This window comes from Martes martes, assembly GCF_963455335.1.
Source record: "Martes martes genome assembly, chromosome: 11".
Taxonomy (NCBI): Eukaryota; Metazoa; Chordata; class Mammalia; order Carnivora; family Mustelidae; genus Martes; species Martes martes.
The window spans coordinates 37,099,255-37,104,610 of NC_137899.1; positions in this window are offsets into that span (position 1 = coordinate 37,099,255).

Here is a 5,356-nt window from a genome sequence, read left to right on the forward strand (position 1 = left end):
GATCAAGAGTTGCATGCTCTACTGAGCCAGCCAGGCGCCCCAAGCCCTCCCTTTTTCCATATGCTTTGTCAGACTTGGGTAAAGGGGTAGTGGCTACATAGAACAAGTCTGTGAGCTGCAGGATGTTCACAATTCCACCAGCTCCTTAATGACGTCCACCACACGTTCTGTGCATCTGAACCAATCTGGTTTTGTTTAATGACAATCCTATTTATCTTTTATTGTCTGTTTCTTAATTATCGTGTACATATTCTAAGAGGAGGTGAGTGGGTTACCCTCCACTGAATACAAATCAAAGCTTCAGCATGCCCACATTCTGCCAGAAGCATCCTTCCCTGAGCTGAGCACTCTTCCCCAAACACCACCTAGTGGGCGCCTGCACTTGAATTGACAGCGCCACCACTGGAAACCAGTCACATTCTGTCAACTCCACCTCCTCCTGGTCGGATCTGTCAGCTTAACAACTGCAAACAAACCACTGCCCCCCCCCCCGGCCAACTATGATGTCTATAAATTGCTAATGGTGTCCGTGCCAGATACACTTATCAATTTATAGATATACTATTTGGTGATTTTAAAATGCTTGCCCTTGAAGGGGCACCTGGGTGGCTCAGTTGGTTGAGTGTCTAGCTCTTGATCTGGGGTCAGGTCATGATCTCAGGGTTATGAGATGGAGCCTGGTGTTGGGCTCTGCCCTCAGCTGGCAGTCTGCTTGAGATTCTCTCCCTCTCCTGCCCCCTCTCTGCCTGCTCACGAGCTCTCTCACGCTGTCTCTCAAATAAATAGGCAAATCTTTTTAAAATAATGTTTACCCTTGGAGGCAAAAAAACGCAGTTCAAGTCTTATGTTAGGATGACTCAGGATCCCTGGCTTTCCCCCCGGAAGACCCTCACCAGCAGCAGCTGCCTCAGGTTATCCTTCCCTTGCTCCTCTCCCACAACAGAGTTCGTGAGCCCTTCACAAGCTTAACATCATTAACAAATTTCAGAGTCTGTAAGCTTTCTCAAGCTTACCCTTCTCACAAAACCAAATGTAAGTGTTCCCCGCCGATGCATAGCCCATTCCAGAAAAGCTCATGAGAGCCACCACGTCTTCAACTCCCCGGCTGCCCCTGCCGTTTTCCCCTACGGCAGCAGAAGTCGTCTCTGCCAAGGACACGTGCATTTCCACACGGTCCGCACCCGCGGATTCTGAGACAGGAGATTGTGCAAAGGCAGACTTCGGGGTAGCCAAGGCAGAGAAATTGAAATAATACGCAAATCTCTCAGTTCGACGGGAGCCAGAAATCACCCTGGAAACTGATGACAATTAGAGAAGTGTCAAAAGAATAACTGGTGTCTGGGAGTTGTCTCAAGGCAGCGAAATGCAGGCCACCGCCCTACTTCCCTCAGCTGCGGGGGCGCATGCGCCCTCGGTTGAGGTCACTTCCACAAGCCTCGGCTGTGCGCTCGTGTTCTAGAGACTCGCTGTGCCGTTGAATCCGTGGAGCTCTTAATGAAGGAAAGAAGGAGCAAGAGGGCTGGTATCTACAAGAGGCCCAAGAATTAGCTTTGAGGAGTATTTTTAACTTTTTAAACACGGCCGCCGGGATGACAACCCCCTCTCAGCTCCGTGATTGCCCAGCATCCTCTTTTTCAGCCGAGCTGTTCCAGCGCCGCCGGTCGGAGGATGTGATGTGTGCTGCCTGAGACGAGCAGCGAGAGTCAGGAGGGCGGCACTCCTAGACTTGCTGTTGGCCCCCAGAGTAAAGAGAAAGCAGAGGGGAAGGTGTCGGAGCAACCCTGTGCCACTAGGTTAACACGTACAGTCGCCGGATAATGGCGGGCATTGTCAGTCTCCGCAATGAGAACCCCACAGTGGCCCAGCAGCCTGCTGCTACCAGTGGGTGGTGGCGTTATGGGCATTAGCTTTGAGAAGCTTAGACAGCAGAGGGGGCTAGGATAAAGGACACAAATCAGGGGAAAACTGACAAGATTAAAAAAAAATCCAAGGCCTCGTATTTACTGTTCATCCCCCATGCTCTCGGTGTACTGTATTGTCTGCGACGAGTCCTGCTGAGAGAGAGCCAGGCACAATAATAGCTCGGAGCAGCCTTGCAGCCCCGGAGCCAGCCTCTGCCAATGGTGCTGGCTGTGCTGCTGGAGAATGGGATTCTGATAGAGTTGTCTTTTTTCTCCTTCCCTGTGAGACCACCAATAATTATGGAGGGCACGCTGCAAACATGGGGTAAGGGTTGCCTATTGGAATGTGTCCTGGGAAGTGACCCGGCAGGGGTCCCAGCGAAGGTGTGTGCCACCGTCGACGTCCAAGGTGGGCCTGCCTGACAGATGCACACAGTGCTGGGCTCTCGCAGGGACACGTGTTTGAACCAGCCGTTCAAGGATGTGGAGAAGTCGAAATGAAACTGGCTTTGTACATCATACCACAGTGTGAAACAATGATCCCTTTCCCTCGCTCCTCCTTCAGCCTAGTCAGGTAAGTGCGGACCTTGTGTCCTCAGGGAAAGGCTGTAATCCTCTCAGATCCTTGGGGAAAGCAGGCACAGTCCCATAACTTTACTTTGCCTTGCATTTGGGGAATTCCTATTCTCATGTTACATTCACTTAGCCCAGTGGCTCACAGCCCTGGCTCTCATTAGAATCATGGGGATGTCTTAAAAACACCCAACCCCAGACCAGTTCATCCTAAAATATTCAGAGTGGGGCCCTGGCATTGGTGTGTTTGAGAGTTCAACAGGTGGCTCTGTGGAGCAGACCCACACGAGAACTACTAGACTCTTCCCTTCCTTCTGCCTGCTGCTGCTCTAGGGGTAGGACAGGCAAACTGTTTATGTAAGAGCCAGAGAGCAAATATATTCAGCTTCCCAGGCCATACAGTCTCTGTCACAACTCCTCACTCTGCTGTCGTGGCATGAAATCAGCCGTGCACGATACACACATGAATGGCTTTGGCTGTGTGCCAGTCACACAATTCGTGGGCACTGAAGTTTGAATTGCATATAATTTTCACATATCATGAAATATTTTTCTTTTGACTTTTAAACACTATTTGTAAATGGAAAACCCATTTTTAGCTCGCAGCCTATATAAAAACATACAGCGGGCAAGAATTTGCCTGGGGTCTGTATCTTGCTTACCTTGGCTTAGAATACAGCTCTGGTAATGGACTCCCCCATTACCAGGGGGTTCCCCCACTGGTCCTCCAAGACTACCCCTGACATTTGCTGGGCCCAGGGTAGAGTCAAAATGGAGGTCCACATAGCTTATTTCTAAATATTTAAAAATATAAATCCAACTAACAAAATGTCAAATATATTCTGTTCTCTTACCTGGACAAATATGTCTTCATAATAACCTAGAAGTCCTCGGTTGAACTTAGAACTGCTAGACTTCTCTCATAGTTCTTCTCCAAAACATGTCAGCATGTAGGTAGCCGGGTTCAAGGCCTCTCTGCGGCTTTTCACTTCCCACTCCTAGCTCTAAGGGTGTGGGTCCAGAGTGAGGGTTACCCATGCATGGGTATCAACATCCAGCCCCCACATCCATACTCTGCCCTACCCTTGGCAAACAGTCCCTCCTTGGCCAACCCTTGGGGACCAGGTGCCTATCTTCAGGGAAGGTGCTTTAGGAAGATTCCATATACCAAGAGAACTCCAGAGTCCCAGACATGTGGAATATATGGAGTAGAAGTGGGGGAGGTAGGTTCCTGTTGGGCATGACACCATGAATTCCTCATTCTGGTGTAGAGGGATGGGTGCTATGCCCAGAGAGCCAAACCCTTTAAAATGTGAACCAGAAAAGGAGCCCCTCTTTCCTGGGCTTAAGGGCAGTGCTGATGGGTGATAAGAGCCTGAAAATTAGTTCCAGTGGGTTTTCAGGTCCCTTGTGCATTTCATTAACCCACCCTACTCCAAAGCCATAGAAGTGGGCCCTATACTGTGAGGCAGAAACACTGTGACAAGAGGCAAAAAAAAAAATTGTTTTAGTCTATTTCTTAGAATTAAAGGCTCTGACCTCTTCTCAGTCGTGTACTGGAACCAGCTGGTACCAGTTCACAAAAACTGACGGTAAATATGTAGGAATTTTGTGAGTCAGTTCTTAAATCACTGATAACTTAAAATCAGATGGGAGTATGTACACCACAAAAATGAGTCAACTGTACAAATCAGGTCCTTTTTGCTTTTTTTTTCCTTTTTAAGAGCTGGTTTCCCAGCAGCCCACTGCCTTTTGGCCCCTTTCCTTCCAGGCTCGTCTTCCACCTCTCCAGGCTCACATCTTCTGCCTGCCCCATGCTGAACTTGCCACTGATCCCTGGATATTCCAGACCTTCTCATGGCCCTGTTCTTTTGGAAATACTGTTCCTTCGGATTAGAATGACTTTCCCTGTTTTTCTAGCAGCCAAATTCCTATTAATACTTTTAAGTCCCTCTTCAAAAAGTCTCTTCCAAAGCATCCCCTCAAAACAATTCCTCCTTCTTCCAAGTTCCTACATCACTTTGAAAATAGTAACAATAACAAGTCTTTTTTCAATCTCTTTATCGTCAAGACTGATAAGAGTGACCAGGGCCCAGTATTTAACAATTTTTTAAATAAATCAATTATTAAAGGATAATACAGATTAAACATGAGTGGAATGGAATATAGTTTACCTTCCTAAGAAAGCGTTTAGAAGCCTACAAACAACATGAACATATCGCACATGTACTCTGTGTGACTCTAAACAAAGCCCTGCCCAATTCTGTGGGAGAAAAGGAAACCAAAGAGGGCAGATTTCTGGTTGTCCTCAGGAGCTCACAGAGGCAGGGGTTCCTATACCAGGCCAGCTGCCCAAATCCCCTGGGGAGCTTTCTTTCTTTTTTTTTTTTTTTTTTAAGATTTTATTTACTTATTTGACAGACAGAGACCACAAGTAGGCAGAGAGGCAGAGAGAGGGGGAAGCAGGCTCCCCGCTGAGCAGAGAGCCTGATGCGGGGCTCGATCCCAGGTCCCTGAGATCATGACCTGAGCCGAAGGCAGAGGCTTAACCCACTGAGCCACCCAGGCCCCCCGGGGAGCTTTCTAAACATTCCTACTGAACCCCAGTCTCTGAAGTGCCAGTCTAGGCGTGTGTACTTTTTAAAGTCTCCTCAAGTGTTTCTGTTGGTCAGCCATGACAGTGAACTGCTCTGGAGGGAAGCTGAAGTGCATAACCTTCTACCCAGTCTGTTCATCTGTCTCGGATCTCCCTTCCACCCTCTCCCCCTAAAGATTCTGTTCAAATTGCAAATCATTCGAGAGACATTCAGTTTGAGGGGTGCCTATTAACAAGTTATTTCCTACATCTTCACAAAGCAAGACAAGAAATGGAATTCCCAATT